The sequence below is a fragment of the Felis catus genome, chromosome D1, assembly GCF_018350175.1.
Source record: "Felis catus isolate Fca126 chromosome D1, F.catus_Fca126_mat1.0, whole genome shotgun sequence".
In the NCBI taxonomy this organism is placed as follows: Eukaryota; Metazoa; Chordata; class Mammalia; order Carnivora; family Felidae; genus Felis; species Felis catus.
This window is the reverse complement of record NC_058377.1, coordinates 95,310,511-95,328,913: the sequence shown is the minus strand read 5'-3', so window position 1 is coordinate 95,328,913 and position 18,403 is coordinate 95,310,511. Positions and strand designations below refer to the sequence as shown.

Sequence of the window (18,403 nt, the reverse complement as noted above, 5' to 3'; positions counted from 1 at the left end):
CAGAAAAATACCACTGCTAACAATAGCCAGTATTATTATCACTCTTGTTGTTGCTATTTTTGTTGTTACCAAGTGCTTTTGTCTTTGTTAGCCACTGTGCTAAGACCATGATACCCATGCCTCATTGATCCTCACAACTCCTACACAAAATATATAGCTTTCTCTATTTTAAAATTGAAGAAATTGAGGCTTGGGGATGTAAAATGCCTCACACAAAGAACAGCAAGAAAGTGGCAGAGTTGTAGAGAACTTCCCCTATACCGTACATCCTTGGTATATTTCCTTGGAATATTCATTGACTTGGTTGCTCATATGCTTCATGAAACCTGAGAAGAATCGTTTAGATGTTCTTCTACCTTCTCTAGGTTTCATGCTAGAATCTCAGCAGCACTGAAGGCCACAAGGCATGCGCCCACATCCACACACACAGACGTTACCTTGCTCTCCCTGGCCAATTAATAGTGAGGATACATTATCAGAGCTAATAGGACTCAAATGAAGAAAACTGGTCAAGTGAAACCCTGTAAATTGGTTTGTGTGTTTCCTCTGTCTCTTTTAATAGCTGATGCTAGGGATTTTCATCCTTGTCCAGCCAGGCTACAAGAGAAGGGATTAGTATAAATAACTCCCAGGACAGTGATAAGAGTGCAGCCAGCTGCTTCGATGGGCCATTTATTAGCATGACAGGGATTCAGACCTGGAACAGGGAGATCTTTCCTCTGAAAACACCACTTTGCTTCAGAAAGATGACCAAACCCCATCTCCCCCTCCATGTCTTGTCTTCATTTTGTTTTCTTCCTTTCCTTCTGTTTCTGTCACTATGAGTTTGCCAACCCCTCCCAGTGTGAAGCAGGCTTTTTGTCTTACAATGAATGAGGTCTACAGTTCAAGGGGCAGACCTTCTGAGAATGCATGTTTCTTTGAGCAGCAGCAGCAGCAGCATAGTGTGGTGAAAACCTCAAGGCTTGATTCTCAGGCTGGATTCTCCACTCAGTACATGTGTGTTGCTTAACTTCTCTGTACTGAATTCCTCTGACTCCCTGGCAAATGGGGATTATAAAACCACACATCTTGTAGGTAAATATAAAGGCATTGAGAGCAGTGCCTGGTACAGAGTTAAGTGGTTAATGCATGTCAACTGCTGTTACTAGTGGAGAGAGGGAATGAGCTTAAAGGAAGGAAGGGTGGGATATTCTGTTCTCTCTGTTCTATTCACCAATTCTGTGCTTTTGTTTCCCATTGGATGCTATAGCAGCTCTGCTCTGGGTGCAAGATCTGATTTTGTATTTCAGTTCATGTTATATATATTATACATATTATATACATATAGTACATACGATATACATATAACATGTAAGTGATCAGGTGAGCAGGGCTTAAATGTCTTGGATACCTGTATCTTGTCCGGCATTAGTCTTTCCCTGGAGAAGCCCTCCAACAAAGGACAAAGCTGAGTCAATGCACATTCTTTATGGCGATCTTTGAAGATTTTGCTTTAGTCTTCCTCCATGTGGTGGTCTCCTGATGTTGGATTATAAGGAGGTTTCCTTTGTCTTAGCTAAGGGTAAATTTTCTTGGACCCTCATTGACTTAAGTACTGGGGGCGTGGGGAGCAATCCTAGCTAACGATCTTTAAAGGAAGATCATATTGAAGAAGGAAAGATTTTGCCTTACTGCCCAGAGCAGAACAGGGGTAGGCCACCCAACTAAGGTCTTTTTTTTTTAAATTTTTAAAAAAATGTTTATTTGTGTTTGAGACACACACACACACACACACACACACACACACACACACACAGTGTGAGCAGGGGAGGGTCAGAGAGAAAGGGAGACACAGAATCTGAAGCAGACTCCAGGCTCTGAGCTGTCAGCACAGAGCCCCATGCAGGACTCAAACTTACAAACTGTGAGATCGTGACCTGAGCCAAAGTTGGCCACTTAACTGACTGAACCACCCAGGTGCCCCACCAACTAAGGTCTTCTTAAGGGGTGGTGGTGACCTAGATAAGACTGGAAAGTAGTATTTAGCCCAACTAATTTCTTAAATGTTGTGAATGAAAATAAGAAAATTTACTCATACATACCAAATAAAATCTTAAGAGGCACAGATCTTGGATATAAGTCAGGATTCTATCAAATATCCTTAGCCTTGACAGATCACATCATTAACCCTCCTTGGGGATAAGTAAGTGGGGGAAAGTCCAGGGCAGAGAGGAGGAGTGCACAGGGCTTTGTGGAAAGGGAAGTTAATTACCTACAGAGCAAGAAAGGGGTGTAGCAGGCCGACTCCGGGATAGAGCAGTATTTCTCAAACTAAAGGATAAAGATACATTCTCAGAGGTCGATGGGATCTTTTTAAGAGGTATCTAATTGTGGGGCGCCTGGGTGGCGCAGTCGGTTAAGCGTCCGACTTCAGCCAGGTCACGATCTCGCAGTCCGTGAGTTCGAGCCCTGCGTCGGGCTCTGGGCTGATGGCTCAGAGCCTGGAGCCTGTTTCCGATTCTGTGTCTCCCTCTCTCTCTGCCCCTCGCCCGTTCATGCTCTGTCTCTCTCTGTCCCAAAAATAAATAAACGTTTAAAAAAAAAAAAGAGGTATCTAATTGTATGTGATAATCCAAAAAGAGCATATAGGCAAATTCTAGTCTATCTGTATAACCCTTTCAGGAGTCTCATTTGCATTTATGCTGCGTCTAGTAGTACTTTTCAAAAATCTTAAGTTATGATTGAGAACAGAAGTAGACATCATACAGGTGATACATTTGTTCCAAAGGAAGGCCAAATGATGCTGTGGCAGTTTGTGCAGTGGTTTGAATAAGGGAAAAAAATGGAGAAATGAATAATCCCATGATATATCATGTTAAAAAAATAACAAAAAACAAAACTGGCAGACTCAGAAGAACCAGATGTGGAACATTTTGAGCAGCTATAGTGAGCACTGGTTTCATTTATTAAAAAATACATAATCCAAACACTATATATTGACTGAGTTAGTTGGATTTGTAGTTTAAATATAATGTATAAATTAATTTTGATTCTGAAGGTTTATAAGAGAGGTAAGTATGAAGATATTTTACCTAGTTTTTTGTTTGTACATATTCAAGTAACAGTTTTATTTAGCTAACATTTAGATAGTACTTAACTAAGCCAAATGCTATTCCAAGAATTTTACATATTGTAACTCATTTCACCCTCATAAATTACCCCATGAAGTTGGTATCATCATTATTCTCAAATAGAAAAAAAGACACAAAGGTGCCTATAGATGCATGAGGTTTGAACCCAGGTTTTCAGGATCTAGAGCCTATGCCTTTAATCACTACTTTATATGGCCCTTTTTAGGACTCATGTGATAATCCAGAATAATCTTCTCATTTCAGAGTTCTATTTCAGAATAAGGTAACATATTCATAGGTTCTGAGCATGAGGGCCTGGACATCTTGGGGAGGGGGGCATTATTCTGCATACTGTGTGGGGTGACAGAAGTAACTCCCAAAATGTTTGGCCTTAAAGCCGCAGGCCAACACATATGGATGATTCTATACATAAAAATAATTGGCTTGTCCTAATGAATTAATACTGCCAGTTAACATTACTTGAACAGTTACTATATAGCAGATGCCTTTCTAAATGCTTTGTGTTGATCAACTCTATGCAATCCTCATAACACCTCCATGATCTAGATGTGCTATTCCTTACTCTAATAACTAGAGATGAAGAGCCAGAGAGGTAAGTTAACTTGTTGACTAGTTAGTGGTAGACCTGGGATCCATCTGGGTAGGTCTGGGAACCAGACCTAAGCAGTTTGGTTCCGTGTTCTTAACCACTCTGCCATAATCTCTCTCAAAGTATTGGTCAGTGGAAGTTGTATTAAAATGTAGCTTATTGGGGCGCCTGGGTGGTTCAGTCGGTCGAGCCTCCGACTTCAGCTCAGGTCACGATCTCACGGTCTGTGAGTTCACGCCCCGCATCGGGCTCTGTGCTAACAGCTTGGAGCCGGGAGCCTGCTTTGGATTCTGCGTCTCCCCCTCTCTCTGCCTTTCCCCTGCTCATGCTCTGTCTCTCTCTGTCTCAAAAATAAATAAAAAACATTAAAAAAATTAAAAAAAATGTAGCTTACTGGTATGAATTATTTCCTACCAGCTAGAGCTCCTATTATGTAGTGGGAGTAAGACATTAAGGCAGTGTCTTTCTTGAAACCGATGACAACGAACACTTTTCTCATAAGGTCTGTCTAGGGAGTCATATGGTTTGCGAAGAGATAACCTCTTTCGTAATTAGCCACAAGAGTGGGCTCATGGCTGATTCCACAGTGCTGGCTATCAGTACTCCTCTTCTTTAGCACTGCTGGATGTTCCTCCAGAAAAATCTCCCTAATTTCTAATAGAATTCAAATGTTTGAAGGATCTGTTTGGCAAATAAACTTTGGGCTGGATCTATGTGTCTCTAAATAACTGATTATTTTGGTCAACTGGAGATAGGGTTTTTAGAAGGAAATTAAGGTTAAATGAGATTATAAGAGCAGGGTCCTGATCCAATAGGATTCATAAGAAGAGTTTGAAAAAGAGATGTCTGTCCTAGTGCACACACTGAGGAAAGGCCATGTGAGGACACAGAGAGAAGGCAGCCATCTGCAAGCAAGGATGAGAATCTTCAACAGAAATGGAGCCAGCTGACACCTCGGTCTTGAAATTCCTAGCCTCTACAACTCTGAGAAATAAATGCCTACTGTTTAAGCCACCCAGTTTATGACATTTTGTTATGGCAGCCTGAGCAGACTAAGATGCAGCCAATCATTTGGTATCACAAAGGTAGTCTCTCGAGTCTGTGGAGAGAAATGAAGGTGGGGAAATTTTCGTATAAACGTTTTTCTATTTCCATAATCCTTTCAGATTCTGATGGTCTGTAAAGGGTTGGTTTGAAATCTAAAACTGCTAGACTAGCTTCTGAGACTGAATAAATGGTTTCAAGCTAATTGTTAAAATCTCTGCTGTGGCCATATTGTGTTCCTTGCTGTTTTTAGAACCCACTAGGGAAGCTCTTGCTTCAGGTCTTGGCACTAGATTTTCCCTTTGCTGAAGGATGCCACCTTAGAAAGGTGACATAAAGGTGAGGCTTTCCTCGTGCACTCTATTTAACCTCACAACAGCCCACCCTCAAATATTCTCCATTTTTCTCCTCCCCTGAATTACTCATTTTCAATAGCTCTTACCTCTAACATGTTGTACATTTACCTTATGTTGTTTATTATCTATTTTCCCCTCAAGAAGATGCACACTCCACAAGAGTGGGGCTTTTTGTATGTTTTGTCCACTATTACAGTCTTAGTACCTAGAAAAGGGTCTGATACATGGTGATGCGTTCAGTGTTCCTTGGACAAAGTGATGTGTTGAGTTCTAGGCTCATTTTTTCCCCACATGGATCGTCTTATTAAATTCTAACTCTTTGGAGTAGATTTATTTTTATTATTATCCCAGTTTTACCAATTAGGAAGTTGAGGCCTAGAGAAATTAAGTAACTTGTCTAAAATACTATTGCTTGCAAAAGGCAGATCCGGCTTTCGCACCCAGGAAGTCTATTTCCAGAGCATGCACGTTTATCCACTCCTACTTCTCCCAATCTTTATTTTATTTTGTTATTTGCTGACAAATAACTAGCTTATTTTTTTTTAATTGGGGTTGCTTTGGCTGTATAAGTGAAACTTAACTATGGGGGCTTATTTGAATAGGGGTTTCTTTTCTTTATTTGTTCAGAAAGTCTGGAGGGACATCCTTTAGGAAGAGCACAGTTGGTCAAGGAGGGCATCAACAATGCAGGGTCCTTCTGAATTACTCCCTTATCACCCTTAGCATGTTAGTTGCTCAACCTGTGAGCATGCTGTCCACATATGAGGTGGGAAGAGGCAGAAAAAAACAAAAGACAAAGGGCCTTGAGAACAATCTTTCCTTTTCAAACTTATTTTAATAAGAGAAAGAGTAGCTTTCTCATAAGCCCCAAGAATAGACATCCGCATATATTTCATTGTCTGGAAATGACTATGTATCTGCAACTGAGCTATAGTAAATAGATTAGGGAATAATGTTAGTAAGGTACAGAGGGACAATAGACAGGGGGTGGTCACAGTAGTGTCCATCATGCCTTTTTATTCTCTTTAAGGCCTTTGTATCAGGATGCTTTGTCCTACAGTAATCAGAAAGTGCAACTCGAATTGACATAAACAGTTGGGAAACTGTCACACCAGGATGTCTGGAAGTAAGTCAGATTTCAGAGTTGGTTGATTCAGTTGGTTGAAGATGTCCTCAAGGAATTAGGCTCTTTTCATCTCTCTCCTTTTCTATCCTTAGCAGTGCCTTCATTCAGATGCTGGAAGCAAGGTGACTGCAGTAGGTCCATATGTTAGATCTATGCAGGGCAACATCTATGAAAAGAGGGACAAATCCTTCCCTCCTTCCCTCCCTCCTTTCTTCCTCCCTTCCTTTCTTCCCTTTCAAGAATGACATTGCCTAATCTAGAAATCCTTTAATAGACATCTCGAGTCTTGGCCAGAATTTTGTCATGTGCCCACTCCTGCATCCAGTATGGCTAAGCAGGTTTGACTCAGACTATAGAGGCTCATCTACAACTTACATCTGGGGAGGAAGAGTCAGCCACCTTTGACCTTTGAAGCCTATGGGCATAAGGAGCTGGGCAGAGGCTGGAAAATAATTTCTTATTTTGTTAGAAGGAAAGAGAGGAGGCTAGAAGTTGGACAGATAACCCGTAGTATCTGCTAAAATATTTTAAAAAATATAATTTGGTTTATTATTTTCCAGCTGATTTTTGAGTTATGACTTTCTTGAAGACGAATTTGACAGGTAAATTTCTAAAAATGCCTAAACGATTAGATTAGTAAGAATCTGAGGCTTGCATCAATTGTAACTCCTAATCTTTGATCACATTTCTGCAGCAACTCTATACTTGCCTGGCATATTAGCCCTGGTGGTGATGATTATGGAGGGTGTAAGAAATTTAGGAACCTTTACTAAAAGGAGCAAGCCAGTTTCTACATATCTTCCTGTCTTACAATTCATGATTGCTTCTGTATTAGTCCTGTTGCAGTGTTCTCTTCTTGTGAGTGATGTCATAAAAACAATTCATCTTGCAGCCATTCAAGACAACTCCATATAACCTGCAATATTTTGCAGGGAAATTGATTTCCCAATTTAAACTTCATGGTTGACTGGTTGTGCTGTTTATAAACAAATAGCATGAATAATTTAGTTGAAGATTTACTATGCATTACAGATATCATTCTTTTTGTTTTTCCAAGTTGTCTACATATGCTGTTATCGAGAAAAAGAGATCTTTGAAATCAGAGAAGGTGTAATTGGAGTTTTGTGCAGATCTTGTTCAGGAGTTTGCCACATTTAGTAGAAATTTATATTAAACCTAGGTCAATTTAAAATGAAGTGAAATTAACTTTAACAAGTGTGTTCTGTGAGCAGGGTATTATCCTAGACTTGTTGACATACCTTATCTTATACGCCATAATAACTCATTTTATATAGGTGAAGAAACTGAAGCCCAGAAAGGCGTAAGCCATTTGACCTAGGATATAGGTAACAAAACAGAGATTTAATAGGTCTTGCTGTGCCTATTTTAGTTGCCATACTACAGACTGAGCATATCCTTCCCTTCTCTGGGGGCTCATTGCTGCTTTGCTGCTGTTTTTACACATTTTTCTTTATAATGGATCTCTTTGTAGATATCCTGGTGATTCTGCTGACCGAATGGAAAATCTTGGTTCTCCCACTCAGCTGACCATTTCAAAGCAGTCACTGAATATTCCTGATACGTCTATTTGTACAAGCTCTGGATCATGGGAGCTAACATGCTTGTGGTGGGCAATAATGCTTCTTAGCAAACATTTCCATTTCTTCTCCTTTAGGACACAAGGAAGGATTGTACTTCTTGGCCCCTTTGAGACCATGTGATTAGTCCTGGTCATTGAGCTGTGAGCTGAAGTGTCATGTGTCACTTTCGGGCCAGGTATTTAATGGCGGGCATGAGACCCTCTGGAGAACTGGCAACATTTGAGTTGGCATTTGCTCCATCAGGCTGAGAGGCCCTGAGTGACATTGCTGAGCAAAACTCCCCTGCTCACATGATATAGACATGGAGTGTTATAAAGAAATAAGTTGTAATTACTCCCAGTCACTGAAGTTTTGGGGGTTGATTATTACAGTAGCTGAATACAGGTAGCCTTGACTGATAGGGGTATAGAGTGTTTATTATATACCAGGCTCAGTAAGTAAGTGTTTTATGTGCATTATCTTGTCAACAACCATCTGAAGTGGTATAATTATCCCCATTTTATACACCAGGAAATTGGGGCTTAGTGGGTTTTCATAACTTGTGAAGGTCATCAGATCATCCAAACCTGACTTTGAGTCCACCTCTCTTCTTTAATAGTTTATCCTGTTTTAAGTCACCAAAGATATTTGGCTTTTTTCCCCTCTTCTAACCTTCATCTGAGTCTGTACTAGTGGACACTTTTGGGTCAGTCTTGCATTCATACTGGGAAATAGGAGCATAGTATGGATTACCACTGTTGGCTAAATTAGAAGTTTATATCAGGACTAAGACAGTTGAAAGTGAAATGAAACTTGCACCCACTAGTGTGTTCTACTTATTCCAGAACTCTTAGACAAGTCATATCACCTCACTTTATTTAGATGAAGGAACTGAGGTTCAGGGAGGTGTAAGTCATTTGATCTAGGAAAAAGGTAACAAACTGAGATTCAAAGACAGTGCTGAGCGAAAATCTGCACCGTTTTAACAACATCGTCTAGCAGATTTCAAAAGCACAGAGAAAACCAGTCATGTTCATCTCGTTGTGGAGTGGAGGGTTCTAGTGTGTCTTCTGTAGAACCAGTCCTACGGGATTCTTTGAGAATCTTGGGTTCCATGGCTGAGTTAATTTGAGAGCTAAAGCATACTATGTCACCACCTTTGATACCCATTAGTATAGTACTATCTCTGAGGAGTTCTTCAGTAAAGAAATATATTTGGGGCAACTGGGTGGCTTAGTCAGTTGAGTGCCTGACTCTTGATTTCAGCTTAGGTCATGATCCCAGGGTTGTGGGATCGAGCCCTGTATCTGGCTCTGCACTGAGCATGGAGCCTGCTTGAGATTCTCAATCTCTCTGTCTCTTCCCCTCTTTCCTGCTCATGCTCTTTCTCTCTCTCTCTCTCTTAAATAATAGATATATGTATGTGTGTGTGTGTGTGTGTGTGTGTTTAAGAAACCTGTTAACCCACACCTTGCTGGACTTAATTGACCACTGAACACCCCACCATCCTAAAAAGTGAGCTCCTTGGGGCGCCTGGGTGGCTCAGTCGGTTGAGCATCTGACTTCGGCTCAGGTCACGATCTCGCGGTCCATGAGTTCGAGCCCCGCGTCGGGCTCTGTGCTGACAGCTCAGAGCCTGGAGCCTGTTTCAGATTCTGTGTCTCCCTCTTTCTCTGACGCTCCCCCGTTCATGCTCTGTCTCTCTCTGTCTCAAAAATAAATAAAACGTTAAAAAAAATTAAAAAAAAAGTGAGCTCCTTTTTTGTTAATAATCCTCAAGAGATTCTAAGGTAGAAATTAAATGTAGAACTTGAAACTATTTTGGAATCAAACATAACCATTACATCCTAGAAAAGAGATGAGTGTATTTCCTTCTTGCTGACTTAACACAAATAATATTTTGACTTGACCAAAATAGTCCTTGGTCAAGATCCATTTCCTCAGGATAGCCAGAAAGATAGCTTTTTCTTTATTAGTAACTTAGGGGGCTCATGTTGTTTTTGTATGTCATTTTGCTTTTATGTTAGCAGAATCCTTCTCTCCTGTGGTTCTTAGTTCATGAAGGGATTATGTGGCAATCTGGACCAGTGAGGATCCTCCCTGTGGCTTTCCTCTGGTATTGCTAAGGCCTGGAGTGTGAGTCTTGTGTTGCCAGTGATGATAATGTTTGTATTTATAACTGGAGCCTAAGAATTGATCCCTGTTGACAGTGCTTGAGATCGTAGATCCTGCTGTGCCTGAAGTCATAAGGTTTATCCCCACATTTTTTGGTTATATGAGCAAATGCCCCCTCCTTCCCTCCTTCCTTCCCTCCCTTCCTTCTTCTTTCTTTTCTTCTTCCTTCTCCCCCTTTCTCCTTTACTTCCTTCCTTCCCTCTCTCTCCCTCTCTCTTGCTAGTAGTTACAGTAAGATTCTTCCTGCGATTGGGAACTGAAAGAGCGTTGATTAATATATCTGCCTTCAATAAATTTAGGTAAAACAGCGTTTTATTCTCCAAAGCTGGGGATATTACTGAACTGCGGAATAATAGAGGATGTGCGAGCAAGTGCCGTAAAGTCTAGGAAATGTCTCCCAGTGCTGATAGAGCTGGGAGTTTCGGAATGTGTCATTGTTTTCACGGCTGGGTTTCCAGCAGCTAACACAGTCCCTGGCTATGATGAAAGGTGTTCAAGGAGTATTTGTTGACTGATTTAAAGAACACATATAGCTTCATCTTTTGGGAAAAATCAACTTCTTTCTTTTCCTTAAGTACTGATTACCAACTATGTACTAGAGACTTGGAATCATGAAAGAACTCAGTTTTCAAGAAGCTTATACTATAATGGGATGGGCGTTTAGAAACAAACATAGAAATACTAAAAAATAAAATTTTGGGAGAAACCTGTTGTCTGAGAGGACAAAGAAATTCTGACTTTTAGTAGGTATGAGAGCTCAGAATACATACACCAGAGTTAAAAAAACTGGAAACCAGCAAACCAGGTTTCGCTCTATCATATATTTGAAAAATTGGAAAATTTTATACAAAATTGCACGTTGACATTGTGTCTCTCGGCACTGGTGAAACTAGCAACACGGGCTTGTGTGTCTCTGTGGGAACAGTGGACAGGAATGGGGGAACAGCTCACCCCTCTGTGGGAAACATGTCAGAAACGTGCACACCAGTTAGGCACAGCTTGTACCACACCTTCATCTTGCACCCTCTTGCACGTCTCTACCTCACTCATTTGGGTCACATGCCTGTCTCACGCAGGCATCTGTGTTTGTCAGCCTGGTGTCCACTGTTATCTAGGTGGCTAGCAAGGAACATTCCAGGGGTTCAGGGATCTCATAATCCATCTGCTGATCAAAGTCCTTTTCGACGGTTATTAAGTATTGAGACAGGGAATGGAGAGTGAACTCTTTAGGATTAGGAACGCTCCCCCGACAGTTCAGAGGAGGCATCTTAACCCTGCATTTTCTTTCATTAGCTTCGTTTGAGGCCCTGAAATGGGATCGTTAAATGCTATGCAAGAGGGGCGCCTGGGTGACTCAGTGGGTTAAGCGTCCGACTTCAGCTCAGGTCACGATCTTGCGGTCTGTGAGTTCGAGCCCCGGGTCGGGCTCTGGGCTGATGGCTCGCAGCCTGGAGCCTGCTTCGGGTTCTGTGTCTCCCTCTCTCTCTGCCCCTCCCCTGCTCATGCTCTGTCTCTCTCTGTCTCAAAAATAAATAAACGTTAAAAAAAAATGCTATGCAAGACGTACTTTGGTAAGGCAGGGAATCTACTACAGGTGGGAAACTTGAACATCTCCTCTATTCTACAGGCTACACACGCTTATTTAATGTGCTTCCTTCAGGACAGACTTCATTACATACACTGGGACCCAGTGTTGCATAGCGGGAGAGCCCTGCCCAGAAGTCAGGAAGCTCAGATTTGAATCCTGGCTCTACTATTAAATAGTTGGGTGATATTAGGCATGCTACTTTGCATTCCTTGGTCTGTTTCCTCCTTGACATAATCAGGAATTTGGATTAGATAATAACTAAATTTTTGCCAGCCCTCAAAATATAGATATCGTACCACATCTTGCTGTGTCAGGAGAGAATGTGGTTTGGCGGTCTAACTAAGCCTCTAGAATCAGGGGTTTAGATTCCTCAACCATGTATTCCCCATATATCTTTGGGCATATTCCCAACCTCTACAACTGTTGTCCCACCTTTCTCAGAAATGGGATCATTGCAATGTCCATGCCATAGGATAGAAGGAAAGAAGATTCAGTGTAGGATGCTCAACGCCATGCCTGGCATATGGTAAGCACTCAATAAGTGATAACTTCTTTAAAGTTACAAATTCCTGCTTTCTGGAAACATTTGTGTGCCCCCTCCCTTTATTTTTAGTTGTTCTTTGGCTTTTTAAATTTTCGTGCACATGCTTTACTTGCTAGCAAATCAGTATTGTGGAGTCTGGCACAGGATACAAACATCCTTCCTATGAAACTCTCATTGCCAAATTTGATGTTCCTGGTTAGTGAGCATGTAGATGGTGACAGCACAAGTAGGGGGCTTAACTTTGAGAGAATGCGGTCAGGCATACATCTGAAAGTGAGTGAGTTCCCTATAAGCTCCATTGTCAGCTGAGCTGTGTGAGAGAGCCATCTCTCTCTCACTCTCTCTCTCTCTGTTCTTACTCTATTCAATAGTGATTGGCTCTTAAGACAGCTAGTGGCTGGGGCTCCTGAGTGGCTCCGTTGGTTGAGCATCCAACTTCAGCTCAGGTCATGATCTCACGGTTTGTGGTTTTGAGCCCCGCATCAGGGTCTGTGCTGAAGGCTCAGAGCCTGGAGCTGCTTCGGATTCTGTGTCCCCCTCTCTCTCTGCCCCTCTCCTGCTTACACTATGTCTCTTTCTTTCTCTCTCTCAAAAATAATAAATAAACAATAAAAAAAATTTAAAAAGACAGCTAGTGACTAATCTAGAAATGATCAAACGTGTGATTTTGGAGAATTGAGAGGAAGCAAAGACTCCCCTTATGCCATGATCTAACCTTTTTATTTTTTATTATATTTTTTTAAGTTTTTATTTATTTTTGAGACAGAGAGAGACAGAGCATGAGCAGGGGAGGGGCAGAGAGAGAGGGAGACACAGAATCTGAAGCAAGCTCCAGGCTCTGAGCTGTCAGCACAGAGCCTGATGCGGGGCCCGAACCCACAGACCGTGAGATCATGACCTGAGCTGAAGTCGGATGCTTAACCGGCTGAGCCACCCAGGCGCCCCTGATCTAACCATTTTAAAAACAATATCTGACTGGGACATGACACGGTTTTCTCCCTATTTGCATTAGCTCGTGCCACAGAGATTCCCAATATGCCTGGCCGGGTTAAGGCTGCCCATTAGCTTCAGAGATCACTACCTTTTCCCTCTTTTCAACTATGTTTAATGAACAAGTATATCTTGTTTGTGTGACATTTAATTTTATACAATGTTAATTTAAGAAATGGATTAGTACAGTGTATATATTAATGGCTGTGTCTCTTCGATCTATTACTGAGCTGTCGGCTTATCCCTGAGAAAATATTACAGGGCTAGGACCATTGCTCAGTAAGAGTAATTTTGCATTGCCTATGGCTGTGCCCTTGTTTTGTCAAGACTACATTACAGGCATTCTTTATTTTCTAGAAGTCCAGGGTGTATTGTTTTGGGGCTGCAGCTGATTCAGACTGGATATACCCCTACCCTTCCAACACAGGTCTCTTTACCATGATCATTCGTATTGTTTGGCTATCCTTTGGATGGGAGGCATCTGTTCTATTTTTTTTTTCTTTTCTATTCTTTCTTCGATCTCAGTCTCAGTGGATTGAATAATGACATGTCTTAGTAAATGGTGCATGATCCATATTACTCCTTGCAAGACCCCTGCTGTTTTCTTTTTCTTCACTTCATTCCCTACTTTATACCTACTTTCTATGCCCTGCTATACCTCCTTTCTCTCCCTTCACCATAGCAACCGTTCTAGTTGTTTAATTGGTACTTCCTCTTTTTGTGTGTGTATGTCTTCCAAAATGTGCACTGCTGTTTTACATGCATGTGCTTTTAAATTGTGTAAGTGGTATGATGTCAAATGTCTGACCTGCTCACTTTTTAAAATGAATGTTGTGCTTTTAAGATCCACTCATGTTGGTATGGGGACATTGAATCCTTTGCCTGTAACTGCTTGCTATCTTCTTCCTGATACCTTGAAATGGATCGTCAGCGTCTGTCATGCTGACCCACTGAGAGCATTCAGTTTGTTCATACGAGGTTGACATCAGAGTCAAGTGATGATTGATGATCCCAGAGGAGCTCCTGTGCAGTTTATGTAGGCTCTGATCTCATGACAGGAGCCATGGATATTTTAAAAATTGTTTGTCAGTTCTTGAAGGTACATTGATTTTTCGTGTGTGTGTGTGTGTGTGTGTGTGTGTGTGTGTGTGTGGTGGGGGGAGGAATGGAGACTGTGACAACACTACCCTATACTGTCATGGAGGCAGTGTGAAAAAACTTACTCTGAGGGCAAACCTCATTTTATTTATTAGTAATATAGACATGATCATAATGCATCATGAAGTTGCTGAGGTTAATATGAGATATTTTATGCAATCTGTATAGTACTGTGCCTGGCACATTGATAAATGGCTTGCAATTAGTATTGGAAGTCCAGTGTTGCATTCACACTACAGTGTGCTTCCTTACAACAAGATGTGTTCTTTTATTAGTACAGACATTATATGGATTATCTGAAAAATGTGAGTGAAAACTAAGGATGGGGACTGGTGCTCTTTATCCTGAGATTTAATTGTAAGCAGACACACTCATGCTTCATGTGTAACAAACTGTGAAAGCTCAAAGCATGAACACAGCTTATTGTTGTAATCAAATACAACTTACAGCAAAGTTCCTACCTCCCAATCAGTGTTCATAGTTGTTATTGTGTTGCATGGTCTTAATGCATAAATGGTGAACGGTATATATACATACATCTACTGTTATTAGCCTTACCAGCAGACCATGTTTTAACGTTTCCAGTTGTTCATCCCATCTCGTTTTCTATTTCTCGTGTTACCAACCCTCATCCACATGAGGGAAAAGGCATGCGGGGAGAAGGGGAGCCTGACCCAGGTCATATGGTAAAAGGTGCAGAGGGCATTCTAGAAGGGAGTTAATGAATGGTAATGCTTGAGTGAAAGCACAGGGGCCCAGCAGTGAGAGAGGCTGATGAGTCTATTTTCTCTCTTCTCAGTGAAGAAGACGCATAGGAACTTCCCTGGGCTCACCTCGATCACGTCCTGCTTAGGAGAGCAGGAGAGTGGGAGCTTGTGATTGGGAGGTAGTGGCTGGAAAGGAGAAGCAGAAACTGTGTCTTCTGGGGCACGAAACCCCAAACAATGGAGGCAGGTTCACCGTTAGTCTGAGCCTGCCAGCCTTTATCTGTTTGGCCTGACATTCCTCTGACTCAGGTATTTGCAACCATGGTCTGTAGGCTAAGTCTATCCCACTGCCTGTCTCTGTAAACAAAGTTTTATGGGAACACAGCCAGCATACCCGCTCATTCTCCTGTCGCCTGTAGCTGCTTTCACACACAGCAGAGCTTAGTTGTCATGACAGAGACCTTATAGCGGGCAAAGTCTAAAATATTTACTGTCTGGACCTTTACAGAAAATGTTTTTCAGCAACTGCTTCTAACTCAGTGTAATACTTTCTTTTTCACAGGTAAGTATTAGGAGGCAGTGCAGTAGAGTGGTGAAGAGTGTATGCTCTGAAGTCAGAGCAAAGCCTGCAACTTTCTGGCTGTATGGCTTTGGGTCCTCATTGCCTCCTCTGTAAAGCAGTAAAAAATATGCTGTGTCATAATGTTCTTATGAAGAATCAGTATGATGGTGCCTGGAATTTAGTAAGCACCGGAGGCATACTAGCCCTTTGTGAAAGTCAAAAGGTTGGCATATAATTGAACATGAAAAGTGGAACACTGTGGGTAAGATACAAAATGACTCTGGGTGTTTGCCTGTTGGGAAAGCATCTTGCAATTGGGTGTAAGGGACCGGTTGAAGGGAGGCCTGGGTTACTGGGAGTGAATTATGCCCAAATATTTCCCAGGGTCTGGCCTGGTCACTTTCAGTGCATGAAGATGTAAGTAGAGGTTCTTTGCCATCAACCGTGGTGTCTGCTCATCCACGCAGGAGGCTGGAGGGCACAAGGGTTCCTTTCAGGCAACAGGTGTCTTCTGCCCTCGTGTACCATTCTGGGACAGGTCAGGTTATTTGCCCAGAAGTTCAACAGCTCAGGGAGCTAGAAGGGGTGTGAACTGCTACTCCATTTCAAATTAGTGGGTGTCTAGGGTCTTTCCCCTCAGGTGCTGGAAGCCTGATCTGGGAAGCATTCCACAAGACAGAGAATGAGAAATTAAAACTCCAAATTAGAAAATCTCCCTACCGTTGAGTGACAGTGATCATTTCCTGCTTGTCTTGCTCTGAGAGCCATGCTACCTGTACAGCTGCCATTGAGCAGATAAGACCAGCCAGGTTAGCTCAAATGGAAGGATTTAGCTAACTACTTCCTTCCCATCACACTTTTATCCCATTGATGTAATAGGCTGCTGCTACTATTATATGAAGTATTATTTTAAACACATGGTTGTTTTCCCTTTATGACTTGCTAACGTACCTGCGATTTACAATAGGCTTTAATTTTTTTTTCTTAATGTTTGATTATTTTTGAGAGAAAGGGAGATGAAGCGTGAGTTGGGGAGGGGCAGAGAGAGAGAGGGAGGCCCCGAATCAAAATCAGGCTCCAGGCTCTGAGCTGTCAGGGCAGAGCCCAACGTGGGACTCGAATTCAGGAACCATGAGATCACGACCTCACCTGAAGTCTGACACTAAACCGACTGAGCCACCCAGGAGCCCTTACAATAAGCTTGTAAAAGCAAGCCACTGATTGTAGCTGATGATGCTGCTGAGCAAAATGTTGTAAGCATGGCCTGTTCTAAACATTGGGTTAGGCACTGTATCCTCATTTGGAGACAGTCTGGAGCCTGCCATACATTAAGTGCTCAATAATTATTTATTGAACAAAGGTTGAATGATGGTAAAGCAACAAAGGTACTAGATGTAATTCCTACCTTTATGGGTTTCCAGTGGGAAAGGTAGACATTAATCAATCCTATTATGTGTGTGATAATCAACTCTGTGAGGTACATGTTCACAGATGAGGTCAAAGATCAGTTGGGTTAAGTGACCTACTTAATGTCATACACCAATCAGTGGAAAGCTAAGATTTGATCCCTGGTCTAACCCTGCCTCCTTCATCTTTAAACCCTATTGCACCTCATAGATAAATTATTCCTTGGAGAGAACGTGTTTATGGTGAGCCAAAAAATTTGAAGGTTATGATGAGCACACTTCCAGATAGGAATAAACTCTGTTTTGGCCACTGGCTTGCAAAGGGTGCTGTTTAATTGATTTGGCATCAGAATAAAAGAGATTGAGTGTGTAGGGCTCAGGGGTCCTCACTTTAATATTAAAGCAGGGTTTCCTGGAGAGGACCTGTTCCACCTACATCAGAGTTACCTGGAATACTTGCTAAAAATGTGGCTTTCTAGGTTGATTCCAGCTCTGCTGAATCTGAACTTTTACACAAGTTATTTTTATGCACATTAAAGTTTGAGAACTGCTATTTAAAAAGAGGTGCTACTCAGGGTTCAGTGAAGACAACAGAAGCCACCTTAGATATTTTGAATAGGAAACCATTTAATAAAGGAGATTAAAGGGTTTGACCACTATTGAAAAGACTAGGGAGACATCCCAAAAGTGCAAACAAGTGCAGGTCAGTAGCTGTTGGTTATCTCACTTGGCTGTCACTTCTAAGTGGGTGACCTTCAGGAAGATTGCTGGAAGCCTCTAGCATACCCTTGTCTGCCACGTCTGCCCCTGCACGACTGCCTACCTCTACTCTCTCGGTCCTGGCTCCCCCTTCGCTTCTCCCTCTGGATCTCACATGAGGGTGTCCGACTGGCTGCATCTTACTGGAACTGTGGTAGTAAGAGATTCTTAGCAGTGTAGTTTCCAAGCTTTCCACCATTTTGGTACAGGTGAAGGGATGGTATAGAGAATCACCAAGTGATATCTGCTATACGGGGATGTTTAAACTCCTCTTAAATAAAACTGAAGAATTAGTTGAGAACTGAGTCCGTGAAAAAAATCCACAGGTGGTCTGTTAAGAGATACTAGTGATTTACCAAAAAACCAAAAACCAAAACACCTAAAATAATAATACCAAGTGAAAGAGGAGACTGGTTGTGGTATGTTATCTCTCCTCCACTTGGGACAGAGGTGTGTACCTCATCTGCTTCTGGTCCAGACCCATTTCTTTCCCTCCCTTTTTGGGCATCCTGACTGTGTCTCCATCTTGTCCTCCTAAGTTTTCCTTGCCTAATCTATGCTGGTTGTATTCCCCTTCCTTCCAGTTGATTCAGTTGGTGGGGGAGGGCAGAGGGTGGGGGGAGATGGGGGATGAAAGCCCGGGACAAGGGTGTTCTCTCTCCTGGGAATTTGAAAGCAAAACCCA

The 18,403-nt window shown here is 41.9% G+C and overlaps 1 long non-coding RNA gene across 3 annotated transcripts in view; it reads left to right on the top strand.

The window, feature by feature from the left end:
• LOC109492102 overlaps nt 1-18,403 on the top strand; it is a 1,189,585-nt gene that overhangs the window by 369,286 nt on the left and 801,896 nt on the right. Inside the window, exon 6 of one of the 3 annotated variants that reach the window (XR_006586545.1) lies at nt 15,084-15,300. The exons of the other annotated variants lie outside the window; for them this stretch is intronic. This is a non-coding gene — a long non-coding RNA (uncharacterized LOC109492102). The remainder of the gene's footprint in view (nt 1-15,083; nt 15,301-18,403) is intronic. 3 annotated transcript variants of the gene reach the window in all.